At 35.9% G+C, this 13,373-nt stretch overlaps 1 protein-coding gene across 1 annotated transcript in view; it reads left to right on the top strand.

Moving 5' to 3' along the window:
- Positions 1 to 13,373, top strand: part of LOC143671513 (ectodysplasin-A-like) — a 474,212-nt gene that overhangs the window by 363,173 nt on the left and 97,666 nt on the right. The gene's annotated exons all lie outside the window — the stretch shown is intronic.

Below are 13,373 nucleotides of genomic sequence, written 5' to 3'. Positions count from 1 at the left end.
AAAAATGTGATTGAAATAATTTTCTATAATCGTATACAGCTTTTTTATATAAAAAAATCTAATCTCAAGGTCACATATGCATAAATCCCTGTTTCTACTCACTCTGTAACATGCTAGAGAACTGTGGCACAATTGAAAGTCAAAGTCTACAGTTTCAAGTATCTGATCTTGTGGTTTATGAATGGTTCTGGAGATACCCATTCACAGTGAAATGCATATATTGACAGCAAAGGAGCCACCCAAGGGAATTGGTGGTATCTGAGGAATGAATAAATAGCTGTTTCTTATTCAACCATACCCTATTGAGATGTGCTGTGGTAGGACCTAGTGCTGCCTGGAGTCCAGATGTTATTCTGTGAATTAAGCTCTTAGTGGGGATCTGGGGATTCAGGAATTTATCCCAATCTGATCTTACCATTCTTCTTTAGGCTGACCTTTCTATTTTAGAGCTTGACAACAGAGACATATTTCAGACATTACAGTGATGTTGGATTCCTTTGGAGCTCCTCTTTGAAACCACTCTTTATTTTCTCTACTACAGTGTTCAACACTGTAAGAAAAGCATCCCCTCATGCTGAACTTCACAGTCTACTTTGTGGTTAAAAAAAAATAAACACAAAAACAAAACTCTTCCCTTCAGTAAGCAGGTGTCCTCTCAGTGAAACTCTTTTTTACCTACTCTGGTAGAGGATGCTGTCTTGCGCTTTGAGTGGTTTAATATTCCTTAGGTTAGGCATTAGGCTTAGTTGCCCTTGAAAGAGCATGCTGCTTTCCAGTTGGCTACCAAATGATCTTCACGTTGTATATATCTTTCATTTCAAAAGAATCTGTTTCTCATGTTTGGTACTTAAATGATGATTCTTTTCACACTGACTTTCAAATTCTCAAAATTCTCATTTAGTTTTAGTTTTTGCCCATTTAGATGTGTTTGTCTTCAAAATAGCATTTTTAAATCTAATTTCTAATTTCCACTATGAAAAAAATATGTTCATTAATGTAGGTATTTGAAAACCCCTCCTATTCATATTATGGTAGATAGAGAAAATGTAAATTTCTGAATTCAGTAATAAAAATTTTAAATGAGATGAACCCGAAGTGAATTTCATGAGCTTACTAGTCTATATTTAAGTCAGACTATCCCAATTTTGTTGAATTGCTGAATTCAATAATCTGGCTATTTTCAGCATTACAGAAAATTACTTTTATTTATAGAGATCGGGTCCAAATGTCTTCTAAAGCCATTCACCAGACCATTTCAGATATGTTCAATTCCCTTTGCTTCCCCTCTTAGTTGCATTATTTATCCCCTTCATCTGTTTAACCTACACCCTCTATTAAACCTTTACAAAAGCTATCACTTGTGCTTGGAACTCCCTACCCTAAATTTTCCAGGCTCTTCCCTTCATTCTTCCAGGAAGCTCTTGAAATTCCGCATGCTGATTTTATCACATGGCATTAGCTAACTAATTGAGAGAAAAATCACACACACTTTGCAACAGTTCAAAAAGTACTGGGCTATTTGGCCTTAATTTGTCACACCACAATATGCATTTATTTATTTTTCTGCCTAGTCAGAAGAGTAATATGCTATTTCTTTTTGGTAGTAGTCTGTTTAATACTCAGTTGTCTGTATGGCCTTCATAACCATCCATGCAAGTTTTACCCATTACTTTTTAGGTGGGAATCAAACTCCTTCTTTTCAATCTCCTACAAATGTACACTATTGACAAAGAGACCTGTAAGTGATTGTGGGGGAGTAGTGGGAAAGAGAGGGAGCCAACTCTGGCATCAGGAAGAGGTAATCAGGCAGATGTTGAATTAGTTGAGGAACGGAGTTATCAAGTAGGGTTGTGCAACATGTGATAGAATTGGTTGTGAGTCTAAAACCATTTCAAAATTAGAATGGACCAACTCTGTATACCAGTGTTTCCCAAACTCTTCTGTAGTGAGTTAAGTTTTATGAAGAAAAGGGAGCTACCATGGTGTTTAACCTGCTGTGTTTACTTGTGGTTTCCTTGCTTAAAACTCTTCAATAGGCAGTTAGAATAAAATCCAACCTCTACTCCATCAGCTATAAGGTCTTGCCTACCTCAAGAATCTCATTTGGTGTTTGCTACTCTGGATGTAACTGTGATTCTGCCACACAGTAGCCTTTTCTTTCTTTTCCTCAAAGTCACCAAGCTTGCTCCTACTTCAGGCTCTGCACATGCTCTTCCTTCTGCTTGATAAGTTTTTAATCAACATTATACATGACAGGCTTATTCTACTCTTTCAGGTCTCAGCTCACATCTTACCTCTTCAGAGCAGTCTCCAAACCCACCCTTTTCTGTGTTCATTTCCTTCATAGAACTTATCAAGTTTAATTCATTTTCTTGTTCATTGTCTGTCAGTCTTCCCCCACTAGGATGAAGGCAGTGTCCTTACATATCTTGCTTGCCATATTATTATCTAGAACAGTGCCTGGCATATTGTAGGAATCAAAAAATATTTGTTAAATAAATGAAGGAAGGAAAGAAATGAGTGAAATTTTGTATAAAAAAGATATAGGAAATAGTTTAAATGTACAGTATGAAAATGAGAAAGTAAATCATTTTAGTAATTCATATAATAGTTTCCAGTTATTATAAATAACAAAAGAATATTATGCAGAAGCTTAAATATTTTTGTTAGGATAAGTAAATATGGAAGAATTCAATATTGTCTGTATGCTGTCGTAAAATATTTCAGTATTGTCATTCTGCTTCTCTGACTTTGAGAAGACAAAAATTATTTTTACTAACTACAATCTGGACTATATTCATTTCTTTGAACAAACATTTACTAAGCATCTAACTTGTGTAAGGCTAGAGATTTTAAGGTAAGGGATACAAAGATATGGATTTGATAAAAGTAAATATACAAAAGAGTATAACTTCCACTAAAAATAAGATGGCACCTTCTCAAACCACCTCAGCAATTCTTCAACTCTCTAAATTTGCCCATTTTACTCTTTGTAGAAACTTGAATTTTAATCATTGCCTTTATTCTCTATTTGATCATTTCCCTTTTAGATATTGACCATACCTTTCATTTCATTATATAAAATATTTTTCACTGGAAAGATTTTAATGGAAAGTGCATTTCAATGGAAAGAACACTAGATTTGGAATCAGAGATCAGTTTTTTTCACCCCCAACTTTGTTCTGCATTACAGTTGCCTTATCTGTAAAATAGGGTAAGACTTATTTACCTCATATAAAACAAGTACTTTTCAAACTGTAAAGTGCCATATAAATGGGAATAGAATTATGAAAGACTTCATTTAAGTGAAGCAGAGTATAAGTGAGACAACTTGCTTGAAGGAGAAATGCGGAGGCGTGGGGGAACCAAAATATATGAGAACGAAATGTAGATTATAGTGAATTTTTAAGCTACTGTTTTGTGGTTCTTTGGCATCAAGGATAAACCTTTGGCCTGTTTTTGACCCAATTGAGATGGAAACTTTGGAAAGAAGAGAAAAATTCTCAAAGTTTTTCTTGTCTTTTGAAAGATAGACTCTGAACACCATACTGATTGGTTTTAGTACTTTCTAACTTCTGAAATACCCAAATGGACTTTTGGTTAGTCCATTTTATAGAAGTAGTGGGAGATAAAGGAATTTTCCAGTGCTGCTGTTCTCTTCATCTTCTAGCAGAAATCAAGCTTTTTGAATTTCTGGTGCAGAGTTATGTTCCCAAGGATGATGAGATTTCTCTGTCTTGACAGAATCACCCAGTATTATTCGACATTGTGTGCTGATCCCTTAGATCTCATTTTTGAGAGGCATTGGAAAAAATTTTTCAGCCTACCAAATCATCATAAGCCCAGTCTTCATAGGCCTACCAGAGCAAATTCTACAATGGAATCCCTCAACTGTTTTAGTATGCATCTCTGCATACTTTGGCTACCACTTGCATATGTTCTCCCTCTGCAGATATTTGTTTGGAACATGCCACATCTACTTTTTTCTCAAAAGTCCCACAAGCACAAGTCATTCATTCCTATATAAAAAATGGCATGAGATGAGGATGATGAAACTTGCTGTAACGATGACCAGTGAGTTGTTTCGTAACACCACCTGACATAATTGACATCAGCTACAGCACAGTTACACTCATTGTTTCCCAGGAGTGACCTCAGCATAAGTATATTTCTCCTCTTCAGGCTTAATTTTGATTCTCATGGAATGTATAATTAAAGCCCTGATGAGTTAAGAAGGAAATAAGGGAAAGGAATAAAAGTAATTATCACCAGTTGGTGACCTAATAAACTTGGCTTTTCATGGGACTCATAAAATAGCATGCAAAGTGTTTTCAAATATAGTTATTCTCTGAGAAATTCCAGTCATATTCAAGTATGTTCATATATTAGGGTAGTTCTAGTTCAAACACAGTTGAACAAGAGAAAACATTTTCAGTTTACATGTTTAATTTGAAACAGAAACTTTGCTTACATGGTAGTTCAATTGTGGCGAACCTTTCACATCTAGTTTTGTTACAGTTGAATTTAGTGATGGTCTTTTTAACACAGAGACCTGTCTGATTCTTGGATTCAATTTCATACATTTGGCTAATTGAGAAATCATTGAGCTTGATCTCTGTTCATTTGTGGATTTTCAAGACTCTTATTCTTCTTTTTGATAGGCTTTTGCCTCCCAGTGCCCAATTATAGTTTCAGTCTTATCAGTGAAAATTTTATATGTCAAATAATTGGCATCCTGATGAGGAAGAACAATTAGTAATTGTAGGTATCATTTCTGTGTTAGCCATTTTTTTTTTTTGGCCAGGGTTAATTGGTTAGCCTTTTGCCTTGATGAGATCCATTAGCTTACAGGGTTATGAAACTTTCCGTGGTGTGGAATGGGGATAGCCAGCCTCCAGGATGACCCCTATTTATCCATGTCTTGAAGTGTTTTCTCATACATTGAATAGGGCTGACCTGTGTAACAATAGGACATCTTGGAAATGATGGAGTGTAACTTCCAAGGCTAGGGCATAAAAAACATTGAGTCTTCTGCCTTCCTCCCACTTGGGGAAGCCAGATAATATTTTGTGAGGGCACTCAAGGAAACTTTAAAGGGTATACATGGCAAGGAACTGAGGCCTTCAGCCCACAACCATGTGAGTGAGCCATCCTAGAAATGAATCCCCCAGCCCTGTTTAAGTCTTTAGATGACTACAGTTCCAACTAACAAATTGATTAGAACCTTATGAGAGACACCAAGACCACAACCATCCGGCTAAGTGGCTTCTGAATTTCTACACCTGGAAGCTGTGACAGAATAAATACTTTTTTTTTTAGGACACCAAGTTTTAGGGTCATTTACTAAGCTGAAATAGATAACTAATACAGGAATCAAAGTTTATGAAATTCAAACATAGTCTAATGTACTAAAAGTCAGACTTAAGGAAGAAGTTTCTTTAAAAATATTATCCTTGAAAACAGAAGGCTAAAGTAGAATATAATTCTTGAAAGGCTTAATTTTTCTTCATGTTACTGTTTGTGTTATCAATTCCATCAATCACCCAAAAGAGAAAAAAAACTAGGACAGGACTGCCTATGTTAGAAAACTAAAAATAATAGTACCCCCAGCCCAAGCTTGACTTGTTGGTATTGAGATAAAATGTTTCATTAAATAAAGGTTTGTTCTTATATTGCCAAGTAAATAACTCCCAGGAGTATTTGGCGGATTCTGTCACCTGGGCAGTCTTTGGAAACATATATTTGGTTGACTCCTTGGAGATACTATAAGGAAATCTTGATCTCTTCAGATTCCAGGAAAAAGTGCTTTGATACCACATTGATGAACACATTGATACCACCCCAAACTTTATTAATCCCTCATTCTTACCTTATCTTCACTGCAAGATGGAAAGAAGGGAGAAGAAAAATTTTTGGTAGAGATTAAAGTAACTTTCTCAGATGCTGGTAAGAGTAGAGGATCTGGTACTTTGGAGACGATTGAGATGGGAATCATCCTGTGGAATAAGTCATGGAGTGTGGAAGAATGGAGTAGAACCCAAGATTGTGATAAGAGTGGTGCTTATTGATAGGTATAAGCCAGAAATAATGCAAATACCTTTCTAGCACCAATGAGCAATGTTCTTGAGGACATCTTCCCCTCAGTGGTCTGTGCTAGCCATACCAGATAATTGCACAAGTATGATTTCCAAAATATTTGGATGACTGCCTATTTTTAAAATTAACATACAGTAAAATATACTTGATTTTTGAGATAAAATTCAATGAATTTTAATGCATGTGTAGATTCATGTAACTACCAGCACAATTAGGATACAGGACAGTTTCATCACCAAAAAGCAGTCCTCCATACTACTTCTTTGTAGTCATAACCCTCTCTCTGCCCTTATAACTGGCAATTACTGATCTGTTCTCTGTCTCTATACTTTTGTTTTCATGAGAATATTATATAAATGTATGTAAATGCATAAATATGACATATAACCTTACACTCAGCATGATGCCTTTGAGATTTATCTAATTTATTGCTTTGTCCCATTTTTGCTGAGTAGTATTCCTGGGTATGGATGTACTACAGTTTGTTTATCCAATCACAACACTGAAGGACGTTTGAATTCTTTTCCAGTTTTTTGCAATTATGAACAGAGCTACTATAAGTATTTGCATATGAGGTTTTGTTGTGTATGAACGTAAGATTTCTTTTTTCTAGGATAAATACCAAGGAATGTGATTGCTGGGTCTTTTGGTGAGAGTGTGTTTTACTTTATAAGAAACTACCAAACTGTTTTCCAGAGTGGTTGTATCATTTTACATTTCCATTAGTGATATAAGAGAGTTCCATCTGTTCCATATCCTTATCAGAACCTGGTATTGTCACTATTTTTTAAAGCCATTCTAATAGGTGTTTGGTGGTATCTCATAGTGGTTTAAGTTTACATTTCCCTAATAACTAATGATGTTGAACATATTTTCACAGGCTTGACTGCCTACTTTTTACTTTACAAAGCAGGGGGAATTGAAAAATTAAACATCAAAGGACATTTTAACATCAGGAAAAGTAAGTGTAGTTTCATGAAATACTCAGTATATTGTATTGGTTACTCTCATTTTACTTCAGGCAACTTGAAATTTGATTGTGATCAGTATTGGTCTACTGACCAACCTTTGGGAGCCCTACTGTCCAGGACCAGCTCTTATGGCATCAAGATTATTGTAAGAATGAATGGATCACTGCCATCAACTTCTAACTAGCCTATGCTCACTTGGTACTGATAAGTCCTACTTGTTAAGTTTTTATTGACTCTATACCATTTACAGGATTTCATGCAAACTTTCATGCATGACAATCAACGTCCCTCATAATTTCTCTTCCCTTTCTACCTCTTTTAGTTTTATCTCCTTCCATTCTACCTGCTACTCTGCTTCCAGCCACCCCACTTACTTTACTATCCCCAATGGAATCCCAGTTCGGCCTTTCATTTGGAATGTCTACTCCATTCCATCCAGCCTATTCAAACTCTTCAAGTTGTCACTGAATGTTTTACAAAGTGTGCTCTGAGGAGCACCTGTATCAGAATAATCTGGAATGATTGTTAAATGTGTAAATTCCTGGGCCCTGCTCTGGAGTCACGGAATTAGACTCTCTGGGAGTGGATACCAAGAATCTGCATTTTTAACGTGTCCCATATATGATCCTTAGACCCAACTAAAAATGAGAACCCCTAAGTCTAGCTAAAATTTTACCCTGGTTACACTATCATGTGTGATTCTCAATCCAGAATGATTTCATCTTTCTATTTAATTTTGCAGCACTTATTTTGGCATTTCATCTATTATGTTATATTATGATTTAAGTGTTAAGTCTGTCTTCATGTATAGGCCATTTAAAGTTATAGACTCTTTTCATACACTCTTTAACATGTAATGTTGTGCACATAAAGTCTGTCTGCCTGTATGTGTGTGCACATACATATATGTAAATTGAGCTAAAGAAAGGAAATAAAAAATAGAGAATGTGAGAGTGTGTGAGTGAGAAAGAAAAGATTCAGGGAAAGTGAAATCAAAGTGGGATCACATATGCATGTACACATACACAAAAATTTCTTGCTTGTTTAAAAAATCTCATACATGCTTTTTCCTCTTCCCTTCTCAAATTTGTCTCTTTTCTCCCTTCCTGGCTCTTCAAGAAAATAAGGATGGGTCATATGTATATACACAGGGCTTAGAAAAGGTCATTTTATATATAATAGATTCCTTCTGGGTCATACACTTTCTGCATCTAAATGCATTAAATGTGTTAGAAACTTGATAAAATATGAAGACACACTAACCTTCACTTATAGATATCTAAATTTAGAAACGTTATTTCCATCCTTTTTGGTAGTTTAGTTCTGAGATTCAAAGAGAACCACAATTGTTTCTAATCATTCTTTCAAAGACTTAGTTATCTCCGAACAGTGATGATATAAAACTTTGGGAATCTTGTCTTTGATTTATTTTCTACTCTGAGTGCTAAACTGATTTATCGACACTTTAAAATATGTTAAATAGTTACGATATGAAGGGTGATGGTGTCTCATTTCTTTTGTAGTGATTTGTCTGGCCAAGCAGGATTGTCTCTGTAACTCCTTGTTCATTCTACTTGCCCCTCAGTGCTTTTACTCATACTATCAAAATTACATATACTATCCTCTCCTCTTGCTCAAATCCTTCTCTTATTCAAGCTCAACAGCAATTCCCAGCTCCCCCATGAAACCTACTGTTACCACTCTAGCCTACAAAGATTTCTCCCTCTGGTGAATTCCTAGTGCTTCTTGACTGTAGTTCTCATTTGACACTTAGCATGTAGATTATCTGGTAGCATATTATTTTGTTGTTTGTCTCTTTTATTGTTTAATTTTCCATGGGTGAGTGTCTTGTTTTGCAAGCTGGTCAGGGTTGCTTGATGTTAGGAACTTTTAAAAAATACCTCTCTAGCACTGAATGAACAAATGACTGAAGAATTAGGTAATTGTAGCAATGCATTGACATCTGTTGGGATGGATGTGGGTGGTGGGTGTTGGGAGAAGATGCTGCAAAGATAGTTTCTTAAAGAAGAAACCAGTAAAAAAAAATTATTATTATATATAGGTGTATCTATTGGGCATAACTTATGCCCAGACTTAAATAGCATGTGTTTTCATGCCATGCTTGTTTTGTAAATGTATTCAATATCTGCAATGGATAATGACAAGCAATGTGATGCTGTGACTGAGGATATTACTATGCTTGACCTGCATACTGATCTGTGGCAGGCATGGCCAAACCACTCATTTTGGCTATCTTTGTAAGTAATACTAATTGCTTTGGCTGAATTCATCATTGGTTCTTAAGACAATCCTAAAAATTGATGGCCAGTGCCCTGGTCTGTTGGTGCTTTATATATGTGGCTTTATATCCTGAAGGGCAGGATAACAGTGTACAGCAATGCTGTGGTTTGTTTGTAGAGTGCATCTGCTTCAGAGGGTACCTAGGAAAATGGGTATTTTTCTCTTTTACAAGGTCTAAAAGAGTAGAAATACATTAACATTCTGTCATCTTCTCAGACTCCCTTTGGTTCAGAGACATTTTATCCAAACCAAAACTCTAGGAGTGACCCTTAGCTCTTTCCTTTCTGACTCATTAAATCATTAAGAAGACTACCTCAATAATATCTCTATTGCAGTCCTTACTGGTATGGCCTTATTTCAGGGTTTCATAGTTCACCAAGATGAACTGATACCCTGCCTACATTCTCATCTACCTCTGATACATCTTCCACACTGATGTTGGAGGAATCATGTTATTCCTGCTTAAAATGCTTCCATGGCTCCCATCGCTTATATGGTAAAATCTAGACTTTAGCGTGATATCCAAAGACCTTCTGTTACCTGACCTCTGTCTAGTTTACCAGACTCATCTCTGGTAGACCCCGTTTGTATTCTCTAGCCACATTTAATTAGAATTTCCTACCTGTGCTATGTTGTTTCATGCCTCTATGCCTTTGCCACATTAACCTTTATACTTGGGATGCATGTCTCCATCTTACCATCCCACCTCATAAAGACCCGAGCAAGTACTGTTTTCTCTTTGAAGCTTTTCCTGATCAACCCAGGCAAAAATTAACTTCTGTAACCCGCCCTTCCACTGCCTGTTATACAAACTTCCATCTTAGCACATAGAAGATCTTCACTGAATTATTTTTTACATGTCTGATTTCCCCAGTTTAGACTATAACCTTCTTAAGGGCTGGGACTATGTCATCTTCCTCTTTTATGCTCAGTCCCTGGCATAGACAAGGCCCTTAGAAATCACCCAATAACTGTTTTTTTTTCTTTTACAGTTTTATTCACATACCATACAATCCATCCAGAGTGGCTCTTGGTATAATCATAGAGTTGTGCATTCATCACCAAACTCAATTTGACAACATTCTCATTGCTTTTCTAAAAATAAAAAATCAAATACTCCTTATTTCTCCTTATTATTGAAACTAGCATTGATATAGTACCTTTGTTACAATTGGTATAGTATTTTTGTTACAATTGATGAAAGATATTATAATTTATAGTTTAATATAGTCTATAGTTTGCGATAGTGTATTTTTCCCATGTCACCCTATTATTAACACCTTGTAATAGTGGCATACATTTGTTCTAGTTCATGTAAGATATTCTTGTATTTGTACAATTAACCTTAATTGTTGTCCACAACTGTTCCTTATATTATATAGTCCCATGTTTTATCTTCTAGCTTTCCTTCTAGTGACATGTATGACCCTAAACTTCCCCTTTCAACCATAATCACATCCATAATTCAGCACTGTTAGTTACCGTTACATTAATGTGTTACCATCACCTTTATCCATTTCTACACATTTACAATCAACCTTATAAAATTAATGTACAAATTGAGCATCACCTCCCCAAGCACTACCCTCATACTATCTCCTGGTAATCTCTATTCTAAATTGTAACTACAAGACTTTGCTCATTACAATTAATTCATATTACTGAGACCATACAATAGCTGTCCTTTTATGTCCTGCTTATTTCACTCAACATAGTGTCTTCAGAATTCATTCATGTTGTCGCATGCATCAGGACTTCATTCCTCCTTACTGCTGAATATTTCATCATATGCATATACCAAATTTTATTTATCTGTTAAGCACTTGATGGACACTTGGATTATTTCCATCTTTTTTCAATTGTAAATAATGTCACTATGAGCATCAGTCTGCAAATGTTTATTTGTGTCCCTGCTTTCAGTTTCTTCTGAATATATACCTAGTTGTGGGATTGCCAGATCATATGGCAATTCTGTATTTAACTTACTGAGGAACTGCCAGACTCTCTTCACAGTGAATGCACTGTTTTACCAACATCAGTGAATAAGTAATCCTATTTTTCTACATCCTCTCCAAAACTTGTAGTTTTCTGTTTTCTTGATAGTGGCCATTCTGGTAGGTATAAAATAACTCATTGTGGTTTTGATTTGCATTTCCCTAATAGATAATGATTGTATTAGTTAGACTTCTCTAGAGAAACAGAATCAACAGGGAACACTCGCAAATATAAAATTTATAGAAGTGTCTCACGTGACCATGGGAAAGCAGAGTCCAAAATCTGCAGGACAGGCTGTGAAGCCAACAATTCCAATGTAGGGTCTGGATGAACTCTACAGGAGAGGCTCGCCAACCGAAGCAGGAAGAGAGAACCTGTCTCTTCTGAATCCTCCTTAGAAGGCCTCCAGTGATTAGATTAAGCATCACTCATTGCAGAAGACACTCCCCCTTGGCTGATTACACGTGGAATCAGCTGTGGATGCAGCTGAAGTGATCATGATTTAATTCTATGAAATGTCTTCATTGCAACAGACAGGCCAGCACTTGCCCAACCAGACAAACAGGTACCACCACTTAGCCAAGTTGACACATGAACCTGACCATGACAATGATGTTGAGCATCTTTTCATGTACTTCTTTGCTACTTGTCCTTCCTCTTTGGAAAACTATCTATTCAAGTCTTCTTGTATTTTGACATTGGATTGTTTGTCTTTGATTGTTAAATTGTAGGATTACTTTATGTATTCTCGTTATTAAACCCTTATCAGATATGCCATTTTGAAATATTTTCTCCCATTGAGTAGGCTGCCTTTTCACAAAGTCCTTTGAAGCACAGAAGTATTTAATTTTGAGGAGGTCCCATTTATCTGATTTCTTTCATTGCTTGGGCTTAGGTTATAAAGTCTAAGAAACCACCTCCTACCACAAGATCTTGAACATGCTTTCCTACATTTTCTTCTACGAGTTTTATGATCTTAATTCTTGTATTTAGGTCTTTGATCCATTTTGAGTTAATTTTTGTGTAAGGTTTGAGATAGGGGTCCTTTTTCTTTCTTTTGGCTATGGATATTCAGTTCTCCAAGTACCATTTGTTGAAGAGACTGTTTTGTCCCAGTCGAGTGGATTTGGCAGACCTGTCAAAAATCAATCGATCTTATGGGCAAGGGTCTATTTTTGAAACCTCAGTTCAATTCCACTGCTCAGTATATCTATCTTTATGCCAGTACCATGCTCTTTTGATCACTGTAGCTATGTGATATGCTCTACAGTCAGGAAGTGTGAGTCCTCTCAATTTGTTTTTCTTTCTCAAGATATTTTTGGCTATTTGGGGCCCCTTGCCCTTCTGAATAAATTTGCTTATTGGCTCTTCTATTTCCATAAAAAAGACTGTTGTAATTTTTGTTGGGATTGTGTTAAGTCTGTAAATCAATTCAGGTAGAATTGACATCTTCACTATATTTAATCTTCCAATCCATGAACAGAATGTTCATCCATTAATTTGTCTCCTTTCATTTCTTTTAGGAATGCTTTATACTTTTCTGTGTACAGGTCCTTTTCCTCCTTTGATAAATTTATTCCTAGATATTTGATTCTTTTATTTGCTATTGAGAATGGAATTTTTTCTTGATTTTCTTTTCAGATGCTCCTTACCAGTGTAAAGAAACACTACTGATTTTTGCAAATTGATATTGAATCCTACCGCTTTAATGAATTCGTTTATTAGGTCTTGTGCTGGTTTGAAGCTGTTATATGCTCCAGAAAAGGCCATTTAAAATCCATCCCTGTGGGTATAGATCTATTATATTTGGTAACTTTTAATTAGGTTATTTCAAGTATGGAGTTGCCCCAAGGTGGGTCTTAATATTTTTACTGGAGTCCTTTGAGAGAGATGAAATTAAGAGAAACTCACAGAGTAAAAGCTCCTGGAGGAGCTCAAAGAGGAAACCACTGAAACCAGAAGGTGAAAGCAACAAAACCTGGGTAAGAAGGACCATCAGACACTGGCCAT

Source organism: Tamandua tetradactyla, chromosome X, assembly GCF_023851605.1.
Source record: "Tamandua tetradactyla isolate mTamTet1 chromosome X, mTamTet1.pri, whole genome shotgun sequence".
Classification (NCBI taxonomy): domain Eukaryota; kingdom Metazoa; phylum Chordata; class Mammalia; order Pilosa; family Myrmecophagidae; genus Tamandua; species Tamandua tetradactyla.
The sequence above is the reverse complement of the archived record's forward strand: the minus strand, read 5'-3'. Positions and strand labels throughout refer to the sequence as shown.